The sequence below is a fragment of the Dermacentor silvarum genome, chromosome 8 (genome assembly GCF_013339745.2).
Source record: "Dermacentor silvarum isolate Dsil-2018 chromosome 8, BIME_Dsil_1.4, whole genome shotgun sequence".
Classification (NCBI taxonomy): Eukaryota; Metazoa; Arthropoda; class Arachnida; order Ixodida; family Ixodidae; genus Dermacentor; species Dermacentor silvarum.
The window spans coordinates 47,436,810-47,453,516 of NC_051161.1; positions in this window are offsets into that span (position 1 = coordinate 47,436,810).

The following is a 16,707-nucleotide window of genomic DNA, read 5'->3' on the forward strand; positions in this document are numbered from 1 at the left end:
ATACATGTCCCCCCCCCCCCCCCTCTAATGTCTCTCCACAGCCACCACAGACCTCCCCGCCCATTACTCGAGCAATCGCGCGGTTCTCTCCCCCTCCCCCTCTCCTCTCTTTTCTGCGTTGCAGCAGCAGCAGTAGAGTCGGTGCGCAGGCGACCAATTGATCGTTGTACCAGGCTTCCACGCAAGGCCGTGATGAATGCCGCAGTGCTTGCTTGCAGCACTTTCTGCGGGCCCAAGCACGGAGAGAGAGAGAGACCAGAAAATAGGCATACAATGCAAATTCGGCAATCGAAGGTTTCGGTGGAAGACGAGAGGGGTAAAAAACAGGAGGCGAAGGGCCACGTATACTATCTCTCTGCCTGCTGACGAATAGAGTTCACCTTTCCTGTTCTTTCATCGAAGAGAAATAAAGAAAGCTCTCAGTCATGGAGGAAAACTGCCCAGCCATGTTTTTCTTTTCTTTCTTTCTTTTTTCCCCCGTGTCTAGAATCATGTTCAAGGCTGTACCGGTACGTATAGGGCCAAGCACTCAAAGAACCAAGAACGAGCGATCCAGCAAGTAGCAGCGGCGATGCGGCCGTTTCGACCGGGAGCGGTCGCATACGTCGGGCGACGAAAAACTTGAAACGGCGCACGCATGCGCACTACCTGCTATCTCCCGAGCTCTTCTTGCTGCACGCACTAAGATCTCATACATGCAGCGATGTAATATACCACAGGGGAAGCCATAGAGAGACGTGAGCAGCAACCGTTAACGGATATGTCGATGCCCGCTCTCTGGGAAGACATCTATACGTATCTTCTTATCGTGTAGATGAAGCCGCGATGTGGGCCAGAAAAATAAATTATCACTTGTATTTCTCGTTCATCTCCCTGTATCTTTCTTTAATTTTCCGTCCGTTTCATCGCTATCTGTTTCCTTTTCTCCTGTGTAGATGTCGCTGTGTACATGCGGTACTATTATGGTCGCATAGTGTCACGTGTATATCCGGCTGTATCCACCTTCGTCGGCACACGCTCCGCCTACTTTGGTGTGCGTGCCGGAGCGTCGCGAAGGTGCAGGTAATGTTGAGCGAAATGGCCCGAATGAGCCTTTTCTCCTGTGTCTCTCAAGCTAGCAGTTTTCTCTCTCTCTCTCTCTCTCTCTCTCGTGCCTTCAGTACAGGGCAGATACATCCGGTAAAGATACATACCCGGACACGCATTGCCGCATGGTGCATTTAAAGAAATTCCTGTCTAAAGAAACCGAATCGCCGAAAACGTGTGTTGGAAACGTAACGCGTTACGCTGTCTTTTTTTTTTTTTCTGGTTTTTGTTTGAGACGCTTTTTGCGGTGTATGCGCTGGAGAGGCAGAGTAAGAAGGAAGCCACAGTTGACGCGCTGTCTTTCATAATAAAGAGATGTATACCTAAGAGTCAATACACATAGTTAAGTGGAATAAGTCTGCAGCATGCTGTTCAAACTCTCTCAGCGAAGGCAGCTGTGTTAAAAAAAAAAGCAACACAAAGCACACATTTCAGTACCATAATACGTATAATGTACCCTGACGCTTGTTGGAAGAAAAAGTCCCTACAATTCTGAGACTTGCTTAGGCCAAGATGCCTCGCGTTGCACCGGTGTATCTGTCGGCGAAGAGAGAGATAGAGAGAGACAGAAGAAAGAGGAAAGGCAGGGAGGTTAACCAGATGGGAAGGTGAGATGTTTATAGTGCTGCAAGTGCTGCTATTCCGTGCGGTGACAGTGACCGACTGTGATTGTGTGTCTGTGCTCCTTTCTTTCTCTATCTCTACTTTCCTGTCACTTCACCTCCCGGACCTCCCCTCTCTCCCCAGCGTAGGGTAGCAAATCGGCGAAGAAAAGCTTTGAATGGTGAAGGAGGACGCGTGATTCGTCTCCCTATCCTGGTAATTCAAGAACTATGGCATGGTGGAACACTGCGATGCGAAGTAATATACTTAGGACGAGGACGCGAAGAACCGACACACTATAGATACAAATGAAGCGCGCACACATGAAGCATCCTTGTTCTTATAGAATTCGCAGCGCCGTGTTCCACCATGTGCACATAACCAACTGGCCCACTACAACACATTAAACCAGAATCGTGCGGAGGCAACGGGAGAACCAAAGCCTCGACAAAGTAGGGTCGAGTTGGCTTGTATTTTCGAAATCCGGTCGTCGGGTCAATGTAAATGCTATAGCAGATTTGGCCTATAGTGAGCGTCGATGAGAGTTCGGTCAACAGGCCTGCCAGGAGTGCATTGACTCGGTCAACCAGATGCGCGTACGTACGGTCGGATCAGGCTGATTCAGGTCGAGTTCCGACTCGACCCGCTCATGACGAGTTCACGAGAACGAAGCTCAAGTTGGCCTTCGTAAAGTATAAGTGGCGGTTATTCGCACAGTCGAATGTCTTATTTTGACAAAGTCTGCGAGTTGTCCTTCACTGCATATCGTGCTTTCTTTGTGTATAGTGGGGTTGGGTATTTTGGTTAGCTGACTCACTGAAATGGTTGCTTGGGGGAAAGGGGTATTAGCGGTATAAGCTAGCAATCCGCCTCAAAACTGTTTAGTTGCATCGCGTCGGGAAACCTCATATTTGCAACAAAAAATTATCCTCCAGATGTCATTGTAACGACGATGAAAGATAAATTGCGAACTGCTATTCATGCCGCCCTTCGTGACAAAGCACTTCAACCGTGCACTCCAAACGCACCAAAATCATCATCATCATGTTGTTGTCACGATGATAAATTGCAATATAATAGTTCAGAAACTATAGAAAGAACCACAAACAGTATTGAACCTAACACTTTCTGAAAATTGATCGCTCCAGCCAATGACACCACGACATACATTTTTTTTCTTTATAGGTGAAATTAAACACTAATAGAATAAAACCCAACCACTGCAGGTAATGAAGATAACTGCATGCAAAGAGGTGCATTCAGAACTCAGGCACGCAAATATATATGCAGAATGAGCCAGAGCTTCTTGATGGGTGGGTAATAGCGTGCGTGATGGCGATCGTCATATAATAATCAGTAGCGCAAGGTTGTTTTGATCAGTTTACCTATATAGCATACATGTTTATTGAATCCCCTTGTACGACCATGTCAATTAATTACCCAACCGTATATGCGGGAAGTTCCTGCAAGAAAATCTGTATTTTGTCACGGGTCAGTATCTCGGTGCACTGCTTCAAGCACACAACTTGACTATCCTCACAGTATATTCCTCCTGGTAGAAATAACACAGAATTACTTGCAACGAGAAACAGCATACTTAAGCGTATACAAGCGATACTGGGGCCGTATTCTGAAACGTTCCACTTCGGCGATAGTTCGCCTTTCGCTTTCAGGCGCGCGCTGATTGGATGTTTCAGCAAAATTGGATGAGCTGATTGGCTCCTTATGCCCGACGTCATTCAATTTTGCCCAACCAGCCAATCAGCGCGCACCTGAAGGCGAAAGGCAAACTATCGCCGAAGTGGATGGTTTCAGAATACGGCCCCTGATTGGACACAACGCTTCATCAGCTTTTCACTTTTATAGTTGCGAGAACTTTTGCTTGCCTGTAACCTAATTGACGAAAGGAAAAGAAAGGTTCAATGCTAATTGCGTACCGCTTTCGCGCAGCAAAAACTCTAAATTCCGCACTTTATACTCTCTCGTCCGTACAAAAGCGTGCGCAAAAGCTTTAATATAAACCGCTATGCTTTGTCTGACGCGTTGGCGCGTCACATATTTTTCTGCATGCGTGAAGGTTAAGCTTCGCGCCTCGCTGGCTGCCTTGGTTGCAGCGTACGCACGTCTGAAACTACGTCGCTTATCGAGAGCTTACGCTTGGCTGGTCTTTCGGCTTCCCTGAATGGATATGCCTGTCGACGCGAGATGCCAGCGATCAACGCAAGAGTGATCGCCCGCTCAACCGGCCAAGCACTCCTTTCTGCTCGGTCGTTGGTGACTCTCCGCATTGCGGACGCGTTCATTCACAAAATTTATCCGTTACTTTCGCTCAATGCATCACTTTCTTTCTTTCTTCTTTTTGAATTCGTACTCTCGACTCTCGGGCACTTTTCAATGCGACATCGTGGAGGCACCACTTTGTCAACGTCGTTAGAGAAGGATATCTTTCCGGTGGTGAGTGAGAAACGCATGGAGATTGGAATGAGCGATCGCGATCCGAGGATTGCCGCAAGAGGGTTGCGCCCAAACTGGCGCCACTTCGCGCATCTATATAAGCGATGCGGTCCACATGTCCACCCTAGAGCGAGCGTCACGTGACAATCTCCCTACGGAGCAAGCGTTACCGCTGCAGTGGCAACGACATTTATTCTAGGGAGTGCGAATGCTCGAAACTTTCGAATAACGAATCGATTAGTGTGTTACTCGATTCGGTCTTCGAATCGTAGTCACTATTCGTAAATGCGAATACTTTTCAAATATATTGAAACGTCAACAGCGCCCAAGTAAACACGAAATTGGAGAAAATGTTTAGGTGACCTTAATGTTCCCTTTAAGTGTTTTTAATGGCGCTAGCCCCCGTAGACCTTGGGTTAACGCACTTCCTTCGTTCTCCTACCACACCCTGAGGAGCAACTGACAACATGTCCTAACGCGCCGGCGGAGCGCGCGTTAGGACAATGAATGGCTCATACCCCCTTAAGCAATGGCTCATACCCCTATAAACGCGGCCTCTCCATTACGACGACAGAAGAGAAGCGAAATTCTAGGCTGGAATGATGAGCGCCAACGGAGCCTGCTGTGGAAGAAGACGACGACGAACGCGTGAGCAATGTCACGAGCGCGTTCGCACGGTTTCGCGCCAACGAGCCAGCTGTGGAAGAAGAAGACTATTATCGAGGCATTGCTGATGAGGATAGTTAATCATCATAATGATGAGAAAGACTTGACGGTTATATGGCCCTTTCCTTAACTAAACTTATGCTCCTATACAGTAGCGCACCCAGGATCTCTGCCAGGGGGGGGGGGGGGGGGGGGGGGAGCACTTTGCGCATAAAATGCAATTTTCTTGCTTTCGCCAGAGGAATCCAATAAAACAAATAAAAGGCCTAATAATTATAATGATAATGACACCAAGGATGTTAGCTATGTTTAGTTCTTCAGCGTTTTACTCAAAGTAACGTAAGAGTGGTTGAATAAATACAAGACAATGATAAAGTGTTTTTGTTACTCAGGCAAATTCGACCTCAAGCCACCTCCTGAATTGTAATGGCAATGTCAACAGAGCACTGAAGGTAGACGTTGGAGTGGTGGGGCCGGACGCGCTGGGGGGGGGGGGGGGGGTTTACAACCTCCCCCCTCCCCCCCCCCCCCCCCCTTTGGTGCGCCACTGCTACACAGCTCTTGACTTGAACCATTACCTCCATTTAGATGGGTTTTTATTATTTTCACGGCTTCGGAGACACCTCAACTTCCGGTTGCCTGAGGCCGACTTCCGGTGTGCTCTTTTCTAAACATAATGTCGCTATAGGTGCTAGCGCCATAAAAGTATACTGTAAATTTTCACCCCCTTGGGCATAGTATATACACCTAAAACATGAGAACTTGCGTAGTGGAGCAGATTATGTCACTTAGGTATAGTGATACTTATAGGCTGTACAGCGATCATTCGCGCTCTCTGATGAGCACTGTGCATGCGAAGAAACTACTTGTTTGCTTCTAATGCTCCATTTGTTCTTTTAATAAACAACGCTTCGTAATGTATTATGTAATGACAGAAACTTCCTGCCTAAGAATACTGCGATACCAACACCGTTTTATACTAATTGTGATCATTATGCGAAAACTATTCGAAAAGTATTCGATTCAATTCGCTGCTCGCACTATTCGATTCGTATAAGATTCGGTCTCAAAAAATGATATTCGCACACCTCTAGACATTTATCGATACCGGGAACTAAAAGCACCAGTTACGGCGAACAGAAAGCCAGCGGCAAGGGCTGCAGAAATAGACGAGAACACCGGCGACCAGCGGTACTGAAATCTACCACGAACTAAAGTACACTATGCAGGAGCCATGCCCCGTATACAGTGCGTTGTTCCCAGGATTCAACGCGTGATGAGCGCATTTCCCGTGACTCTCCATGTGAAAGTTATAGGAGCGAACGAAGTCAGAGAAGGCTGCCTTACAAAGGCTGAATGCCGACGTCGCGCTCCCTATACTAGTTTCTTTTCATTCCTCCGTGCTCAAGTCTGTCAGTGCAGAGGCGATGTTTCTGCAGGAAGCCGCAGGAGACTGCTCTCAAGTCGTTAAAGCTACACGCGAAGTTATCCGGTCAAGAATTTAACTGGCGTTCCGGTATTGCGTTCCTTATGTTTGGGCGAGCTCGATGAATGCTGGTTTGCCACTGAATGCTGGTGTTGGATAGAATCACTGGGTAGTGTAAGAGTTGGTGTCTATATATGGGATTAATAGAGCGTACAGCCTGTGTAGTATGTGGTGAATTTACTGAAGCACTCTCTTTTCCACATTTTTTTTAATTCGCGCGAACATCCTATCTTCCCTTCCTTACCCTGGCAGAGCTGGAGTGCTTCACCGCAAGAACTGCGCCACCCAGTTTAGTGGCTGGTGGCTTGCACCAAACTCATCAATACCCTAAAAAATGAAGAGACCGATATTCAATTACATCTCAACTGACCTTATATTGAGGGCAACCTAAAATCAATAGAAACTCAATGAAAATATCTATATATTTGCTCTTGGAAAAGTATACGTCCAGGCAAATGCACTCACCACCAAGACAGGTGGCTCAGCTCGACTCCGACGGCGACGATTCGGACTAAGGGTATAGCTAAGAAATGAAGTAAGCTCTCTCGTTCTCTGTCAAAGTCAATGTGATTCGGGCCTCTGGCATTTACGTCGCCCAAGACTCCACACTAATTGTCATGCATGGAGATTGGTCGCCGAATAGCTCCAAACTAATTAAGCATTGCCGCCGTGGCATGCTTGTACGTTAAGTTCGATACCCAATGGCTGCAGTGCACCACAGTGAGCTCGAACTACGAGTGCACCGAGAAAATACATAGTCGAAATATGTGTAGTAATTATCACCACCTGGTGCGCACCGACGTATCTGGTACGAGTCTGACAGCTCTATAGCTATTTAAGTTTATTTCATGCAGTTTTCGTGTAGTATGTCGCAGCTATCATCATGTTTTAGTAATGAGCGTTATTAGGCGAGTTGATGTACATACATATAGGCTATATATGAACGACCATAATATTTGACGGATACAGGACAAATGCTCCCTTGCAACTGATTTTTGTTTACAAGGCAGCCCGTCAAAACTGCCCTATGCTGGGATCTGCATGCCGATCCCAGCATAGTGCGTGATGTGTTCGTTAGGGTAAAGTGCAGTGACCATAGGTTAGTGAGGTCTAGGATTTGTCTCAATTTGAAGAGAGAAAGAGTAAAATTAGTCAAGAAGAAACAGGCCATCCTAGACGCAGTAAGGGTGAAAGCAGACCAATTCAGGCTGGTGGACGCAAACAAGTATGCAGCTTTAGAACAGAAAGATGAAGATGAGATAAAGCTAATGAATAAAACCGTAACTAGGCTGATCTAAGAAGCAGCAATTGAAGTGGGAGGTAAGGCACCAAGGGCCACCAGTAGGTAAGCTCTCCCAAGTAACAAAGGACCTAATAAAGAAACGGCAAAACATGAAAGTGTCGAACTCAAGAGATCAGATAGAATTCTCTGAACTGTCAAAACTGATCGACATGACGAAGATAAGGGATATGCGAAATTACAACGTGGGAAAGATTGAGCAAGCCGCAAAATATGGACGCCGCATGAAATCAGTGAGAAGAAAACCTGGCATATGACAAGGCAAGATGTATGCACTGAAAGATAAGCATGGTAATATCATCAGTAATTTCGATGAGATAGTAAAAGCAGAGGAAGAATTCTATACTGACCTGTACAGTGCCCAGAGCAGCCAAGCTACTTTCATTCGAAGTAGTGATCAACAGGATACAGGGGTTCCTTCTATAACTAGCGATCAAGTTAGAAGGGCCTTGCAAGACATGACCCGGGGAAAAGCTGCTGGAGAAGATGGAATAACAGTCGATTTAATAAAAGGTGGAGAAGATATCATGCTTGAAAAGCTTGCCGCCCTCTATACGCAATGCCTCACGACTTAAAGTGTACCAGATAACTGAAAGAATGCCAACATTATACTAATCCATAAGAAGGGAGACGTTAAAGAACTGTAGAATTATAGGCCTGTTAGCTTGCTTTTGGTATTGTATAAAATATTCACCCTTGACTCAAGCCAACCAAGACTCCGAGAGAACAGGCTGGCTTCAGGAAGGGATATTCTACGATGGATCATATCCATGTCATCAACCAGGTAATGGAGAAATCTGCGGAGTACAATCAACCTCTCTATATGGCTTTCATAGATTATGAAAAAGTATTTGATTCAGTAGAGATACCAGCAGTCATAGAGGCATTACGCAACCAAGGAGTACAGGATACATACGTGAATATATTGGCAAATATCTACAAGTATTGCACAGCAACCTTGGTTCTCCACAAGAAAAGTAGAAATATATCTATCAAGAAAGGGGTCAGGCAAGGAGACGCAATCTCTCCAATGCTATTCATTGCATGCTTAGAAGAAGTATTCAAGCTCTTAGACTGGGAAGGCTTAGGAGTGAGGAACAACGGCGAATATCTCAGCAACCTTCGTTTTGCAGATGACATTGTCCAATTCAGCAACAATGGGGACGAATTACAGGAAATGATTGAGGACCTTAACCGAGAAAGAGTCGGAGTGAGGTTGAAGATTAATATGCAGAAGACAAAGATAATGTTCAATAGCCTAGCAAGGGAACAAGAATTCAGGATCGCCAGTCAGCCTCTAGAGTCTGTAAAGGAGTACGTTTATATAGGTCAATTACTCACTGGGGGCCCTGATCATGAGAAGGAAATTTACGGAAGAATAAAATTGGGTTGGAGTGCATACGGCAGGTATCGACAAATCCTGACTGGGAGCATACCACTGTCGTTGAAAAGAAAAGTGTACAATCATTGCATTCTATCGGTGCTAACATATGGAGCAGGACCTTGCAGGTTAACAAAGAAGCTCGAGAACAAGTTAAGGACCGCACAAAGACAGATGGAAAGAAACATGTTAGGCCTAACTTTAAGAGACGGGAAGAGCAAATGGGGATAAGAGACAGAGAGCAAATGGGGATAGCCGAAACTCTAATTGACATTAACACAAAAAATTGAGCCGGGCAGGCCATGTAATGCGTAGGAGGGATAACTGGTGGACCATTAGAGTTACACAATGAATACCAAGAGAAGGGAAGCGCGGTCGAGGACGGCAGAAAACTAGGAGAGGTGATGAAGGTAGGAAATTTGCAGGCGCAAGTTGCAATCAGCTAGCGCAAGGCAGGGGTAGTTGGAGATCGCAGGGAGAGGCCTTCGTCCTGCTGTGGACATAAATATACGCTGATGATGACGACGACGACGACGACGTCAAAAAGAAAATTTTCGACCATATTGTCAGGAATGCGCACAGTGAAGGCCACCAAGTGCGCTCGAAGAATGTTATCTAATATACCCGAATTCCGCTTTCCTAATTAAAACAGAGGTGGCACTGATGCACACAGCACCAATATTTGCAATTGCTAGCGGGTTTTTCCGCCAGTAGTCTTCCGCGCTCTTTTCACCGCTATGCATAGTGCGGCCATGCCTTTACCTCTTCTTTGCTTGCGTGGCTTCATCAAGCTTTTCGTGCACCTGGAAGTTTCTTTATGTTTAAAACATTCAGCTTTCCGTGCAAAGCTCTGCGAAACTTTCCTGCGGACTTAATGTAATTGCTAATGACGTTCACGATCATGTTGGTAGTGTTTATTTTTGTATTTATTTTTGTTTGGTCCTACAATCACCCTCCTTCTTCGCACTCAACATTGCATCGATGAGCCTTGGAATATATCTATAGCTTCCTCTCATGTAGCCGACCTTCCCATATTACCATCATGCGTAATGAACAAAAAACCAACAAGAACGATGCGTCGCGCTATACGCGCAGTTTTGTGGCCGTGCCAGGAGGAGCTCACGTGTTGCAGCACTTGCTACAGATACAGCACTCTCATCTATCACTATCACGTGGGTTCTTTCGTATTTAGTTGAGCTCCATCTGCCATTGGAACTTTTCCAATGAGACAGAAGCAAGAAAGAGTGCGCCAGCATAACATGAAGGATGTCAAGGAGGCTTGGAAATGACGTGTACCAGCGCTGGATCTGCACGCAGGCGCGATCGAAGCACGAAGCCTGCGCGAATATCCCAAGGTTGAAGAGGTCAAGTGGTGTTCGAAAACGACACGTGTGCGAGCGATCGGTCCACATTGAGCCCGACCTGCATCGAAACTTTTCGAACGCGATAGAAGCAAGAAGCAACTACGAATATAGGTTATAGAAAGATTTGAGTCAATCGTGCTCAAACAGTGAGTGCGCATACCAGCGCTCAACCGTTATTGAGCTTGACCTACGGTGCAACTTGGCGAATGAGATTGGAGCACGAAGCGCTAGCGAACATAGCGCTCAAAATTAAAGCCCGGCATGTTCATAAATGATATGGGTACCGGCACTCTGCCTGCATTGAGTGTGACGTGCATCTACTCATGACGCTTGAAAGTGTTAAACTGAGCATATTATTTAGCTCGTATAACTAAAGTCCTCCAGCTTTTATATATCATACATCTACATATATCGGCTTCAAGTACATCTGTCTTACGGAGCACTCACATGGCGATCGATCGTGATTGAAACTGCCCGTGTGACGCTGCTGTTAACAAACAACATGACGCATCAACGTATTTTTGAAAGTCCTGTATAGTTTAACGCTTTGATCTGTGCAGTACATTAAGCTCTAAAATACACGCGGCGGAGCTCTCTGATCTTTATCTACCATTGCTCTGTAGAACACCATAATCCCTCGCCAGCAATATTACTTCCAAATTTTGCGTCAGACATTACTTTTCAAAGCGTCTTCATATATGTCTTATGAACCTCTTTTATCGGCCCAACTATATGCCATCTCTTTATGCTCGACATTTATACTGCCGGTGTGAGCACCTCATGCTGAATTGGAAAGAAAGCCCCGATGATCATGGACCTCTCCTGCTCTCCATGGCGCCAACGCTCAATCCAACGTTCGTAGACGTTGGCTCGATGATCATCGGAAAGCCCGACACCAGCCTTAAGCGAAAGAACCAGCACGGAAGCCATACCATTCCAGAGGCAGTGACGCGCATGGCAGTGAAGAAAGCTTCTAATAGCTATAGCAAATGGTCGACCAAGGTGAGTTATGTAAGTCACCGATTACAAAACAATATGCAATATATCAATATGTCTGCTATGACAGTAGTGCTCTTTTTTTTTCCCCAATCCCTTCTTTGCCGCTTTCTTTTTTTCCTGTCTCATTATACGTATGTAAAGTCGGCGTCATAAGTTTATGGAACGGTAGGTCCAATAAAACGTTGAATTTTGAAGCAGTTTCTGGCAGTAACCGATGAAACCATGCAACGCTGTGTTTTTTTTTAATAAATGTATTTAAGGAGAGGTTGGTGCCTATATGTGGCGCCGGCTACTCCTCTTCTCTTACATGATAGTTGTCGTCGGAAAGTTGTCAACAATCACAAAACTGGACTAATAAACACATGGACGAACATTCACGTACTAAGTCTTAACTGCAATATAAATAAATGTTCGCGCAACAGAAGAGTTCACTATGTTGTTCGCATATACTAGTACCTGAGGCTGGAATTGTGGAGTCGAATGCACTGAGATCACTCGTTCGTAAGAGCTCTGTGCCATTGGCAGACCGCCTCAGGTACTCAGGGTACATAACGTGTACATAGCATGTCCAGCATCATGATTGGCTAAACCTTTATCTTAGGAACGACTCGTAGCGTAAGAGCATTTCTGTGAATGCGGACCCTGAATACCGAGCTGCATGCCCAGGCTGCAGAAATATTAAGATTTTTCTCAACTCCCGTAGTCTGTAAACTTTTGACGCCGACTGCATAGAGACAACCCCCGCATGAATTAATTCGTACCTATCTTCGGCTTTTATTGCCTCCCTGTTCAAGTACACATGCGTCAAACTACTCAAACACACACGCCTGCTTTGCGTCAAGTTGGCGCAGCAATGATGGTTGGAAATGGCATACGCGTCGTATATGTATATATACATTTACCTTCCCAATCATCCTTTAATGCGTGCGTCTGTGCTTCCTGCCGCCCTTTTCTATCGCTCTAATGAAAAGCGCGTGTTTATGCGCCTTCCTCGTGATGCAAATTGCGGTCGATGCTAATTATTAAGAGAAAGAGGCCGATGGATGGTTTCTGCATAACATTATGCCCGAGAGTTGTTCTCCAACTTCGTGTGCCCGCGCTATGCAAATGAAGGCGGGGCGCTGCTTCGTTAACCGAAACCTAATCGCATCGACTTATCTCAAACTTCTAACTTCCTCGCCCTCTTTAAATGAAACGTTACCAGTTAAAAAAAAAACTGGAAAAAAAGGAAAGGCGGTACTCGCGTTAGATCGGGTTGATCGCGCATATGTTAGCAGTCGGGTATTTCGATCTATAGCGCGTGTTTATATAGACGGAAATGAGGCTTCGCAATCAGCACTTAACTGCAATATCTGGCTTCATTGCACTCGTGTGTTAGACGCACTGATCTGCAAGACGTGAAGCAAGACGTGGGACGACGCATTATAGACAAGGGACGCGTTCGTTAGGTTTTCGTGTACAGTGCGGGCGATTGCAAACGGACTGGGGTATTCTTTCTTTTTTTTTTCTCTCTTTCGATAAAAATCTACATACACGCGTTGTTCCTCTGTTATCGCAGTGGACCTGTAGTGAAACGAGATGAGTGCACTACTAAAGAACAAGTCATAAACTGTCCGATGCCCTTCCACACGTGGCTCAGTTTTATCCCTGAGGCTGCATATGCTTCATTTGAAAAGCAGGTTGATATGATCCGGCGCAACGTAAGTGTCTCAATGAAAGAACAGCCGTTCTACAGTATACTCCTAGCTGTTCATAGCCGCTACTCGATTTAGAGCGATTATATACCGTATATATCTGGATCGAAACCGACTGCGACTGTAAGCTGATACCCAAGACGCGGAGCTAGATTTTAAACATAAGAAAAGGAGAACTTAGCTGGCTTTTAGTGATCCGTCCGGCTCTGCAGGAACTCATTTAATGCGAAAGCAGCAAGCTCTTACAGCTCTTACATCGCCATCTTTTCAAGAACAACTATAGCGCATACTTCTTTGCGACGCACATACAATATCTTCTTCGTCCGCATAATAGTATGCGAGGACTTAGAGAGGTAGACAGATGTATTTGTTGAAATCTTGTAGATACGGGAGTCTACTCTTGACGGGAGTCATCCGTGGACGGAGGATAAAATGGTTATAAGGATAAGAGGCTATATACTCAATCGGGTGACATCCTGGAGTCTTGTACCTGGTCGACACTGGTTAAGGTGATGTACAATGCAATCTTGGCCTCGTCCGGTGGTCGCTTGGGGTGATACTATAATGGTCTAGGCGGTCAGGTTGAAATCGGTGAGCTTATACGTTAGCTCAGCGGTGGCCACACGCGTGTTTTGCATTGAGGGCAGTGACCTGTCTCTGCGATGCCGAGTATCTTGTGCTGGAAACGCAGCTGTAGAACCGGCGTCCAGGTCGTCCCTGTACTTATAGTCGCCTCAGCATGACTGTTACGCAACGGCTGAGTCATTTTATGGATAGTGTTCATCGGTTGCAAGTTCTGCTGCATATGGCATCTTTCAATTCTTATTTTTGCTTCCGTTTGCGAGTGATCTGGTGGGTGGCCGTCATCTTCTTGTGATATAACGAAGATGATATTGTGTTCATCCCACATGTAAGTTTGTTCTTGAAAATATGGCGATGTTCGCTTTGAGAGCCAGCTGCTATCGCAGTACATGAGTTCTGAGCCGGAGGGACCGATGAAGTCAGCTAAGCTTTTGTTTTGTTCTGGCCTCCTAAGTATAGCCTGTTGACCCAGCTAACGTTCGCCAAGCTATTCAACGAAAAAAAAAGATTACCATTACGATACTACCTATAATGCGAAATTTGAGCACAGCTCTCTATACGTGTTTTCATTTCGCGATATACTGGCTGGCGCGGATAATCTGTCGCGGGCGGCGCGCTGCAAACGAAGCGAAGTGTGGCGCAACTGCCTCGCTAATCGGGAGAACGCGAGAGGCAGCGCGTGGGTAACGCATGGGAGCGATTCACAGCAGCCGCCGCAGAAAGACCTCCGCTCATGCAGCGCTTTGTTTCCATATATGGTATCGTTGGACGCGCTCGCCGCATGCCATCGGTGAACAGACGACGGCGCTCTTCTCTGGCGCCATCTCGTAGCGGTCGTCGCCCGTCTTGCGCAGCACTACGCTTTTTTTTCTCACGCTTTCGCCACACCCTCCTCCTCCGCTTTCCTCCTCGCGCTGTCTTCGCTATCGCCGTTTTTCATCGCCCGCCGCGCTCCGCGTTCGCTCTTTCATTCTTCGCTGTGCTCGTTCGCTCGGTTACTCCGAGGGACAACGCCGACGTCGACGCAGGAACGGCCGCGCTCTAAAAAAGTGGCATTTAAGAAAATACGGTGCAAGATACAATTATAAAACCTACGGTGTTTGGTTGTCAAAGGTCTGACTACCGAACACTGTAGGTCCTAAAATTGTATCTTGCACCGTGTTTTTAATATATATAAATATTTTTTTTCGGTGAAGTGCTTGGCTAACTTTAGCTGGGACACCCTATATGAGCGGACGCCGCCACTCTCGGAATCTGTGTGACGCACAACACATCGCACAAGCTATCAACCACAATAGCTGCGCGGTAGCGCAGTGAATAGCGCGTCCAGCTTCCAACAGATGGCGGTGGTCAGCTGGTGTTACATCATATGCGGGTTAATCTGGCCTACTTGGCCGGCAACTGGTGTACCTGAGCATCTCTTACGCTATTAGTAAGGCTGTTTCCCCAAACGTTCATCGATTCGGTGTTTCTGAGCAACACAATCAACATTTTGCGATTTGCTTTGTTCCGTTTGGGGAACATTATATGCATTGCCACTGGGTTTATTGAGCTCGGTTCCCAGTGCCTCTTGTGGACAAAGTTGTGTTTTTCATAGCCACGCGACGAGGGTGAAGCTGAGTGTACATACAAAATGAATCTGACGACGATTTCTCACGATAGTAGCCTGGATACAAACGATAGAGAATTTTTTTGTTTCAAGGTGGGGTGACACGGATACGTATAGGCGTGATCAGTTCTTTCGCCACTTTTGTTCAATATTTTGTTATCTTCGTCAATCCATCAGGATGCTATGTATGACATTGCGAAGTATAGATTTTGCACAGAACTCGATGCATGTTGCTCTACTGGTGCTAACTGTCTCTATTTCTCTATATCGTAATCAGCCGATTCCTGCAAGGATTCTTATGATGGATAATGGCAGCAGCAAATAGAAGCAAATTTAAGGAGAACGTGCAATGGCATTGTTGCGCCGGTCAGCAGGGATGGAGATCTCTTCTGATGATTTATAAGCTTTAGAGACGACTACAAGCTAAGTATGCAAGTTTTGTGGCTAATAATGTTCTTTATCTGGAGTGGAATTATTCCGCTTGATCCAGTTTGCAACTTACTGTCCTGACTTTCCTGTTACACAATTTGCATGTAACATACAAACTAATCTGACGACGACACGATAAGAAACGATATGTTACAATATGACGGCAGCCGTCGGCGTAACGCGAAGTATAGACACAGAAAATGCATGTTGAGCTAACTGCTATAGACGCCTGCAAGGATTCGATAATTTTTAGACTGTGCTGGAGTCTTCGCAGAGACGACTAAAGTATGCGGCAGTTTACATGTTTGAATGTTACACGGCAGTTTACAAGGCTTGCCGCCAGCATGGTGCCGACCTGAATGCTCTACCAGGCAACGTTCATTGTAAATTTGGTAAACACTGCCTTCAGTATACTTTACCAAAGGGCTCCTGAAAGCTTAAACCATATGATGGTTTCGGCACATAAAACCCCACAATTTAGTTGATTTAATTATTTCTGAGAGCACGGGAAGTTTCAGCGCTGGTTGCCCGTGTCTCCTTACTATTTGCCATGCGTCCCAGCTAACGTTAGCCAAGCTGTTCAGAGAAAAGGAGAAGATTCCGAACGATAGTGCACTATAATAAGACCATCGGTGTTCATGTTGTAACGCCGCACAGGAGGAGCGTAGAAGAGGAAGTAGAAGCGGCGCGAGGTTTTTTGGGTGATCGGCTGTTTCGGACCGTCCCATGTCTTCTCTGCCATTTTCACAGCAAATAAATCCATTCTTCATTCGTGACAATATGACCGAACGCCGTAGGTCTGAAAATCGTAACTTGCACCGTGTTTTGCTTTCTTAATCATTTTTTCTCCTTTTAGCAGTTTAGCTAACATTAGCTGAGACACCCTATATATGTTATGCTCCTTTCTTTACGGTATGTGAAAAAGAAAGAAAGGAGGGGAAAATAGGAACCGAAGCTCAAGCAGCAGGCACACGTGCAGCTATCTGTCACGGCCGCAATCGGTCACTGAGAGCACAGCGAATTTCTGAAATCCTCTTCCCACTATGTAGGGTAG